Here is a 267-nt window from a genome sequence, read left to right on the forward strand (position 1 = left end):
ACGGCAATTCCTACGTGGTACATTTGTATATGCGATGCGTGTCTATCACCCTTTTTATCACTAAATATTCGATGAAGTTCATTATGAAGTTTTCCGAGTTGAACTCCCGCGAGAAAGATTTCACTCAGTAATTTTCACTCGATCCCCAGACATTCTCTTAAGCTCACATTCCATCAAATTGTCTTTACTTTTCTAGATTAAACTCGCCAGCTCTTTCCTTCGCTGGCATGGCCTTCTCTATAGGTATTTTTTCGCCTTTTACTCTCC

Source organism: Penaeus monodon, chromosome 19, assembly GCF_015228065.2.
Source record: "Penaeus monodon isolate SGIC_2016 chromosome 19, NSTDA_Pmon_1, whole genome shotgun sequence".
Taxonomy (NCBI): Eukaryota; Metazoa; Arthropoda; class Malacostraca; order Decapoda; family Penaeidae; genus Penaeus; species Penaeus monodon.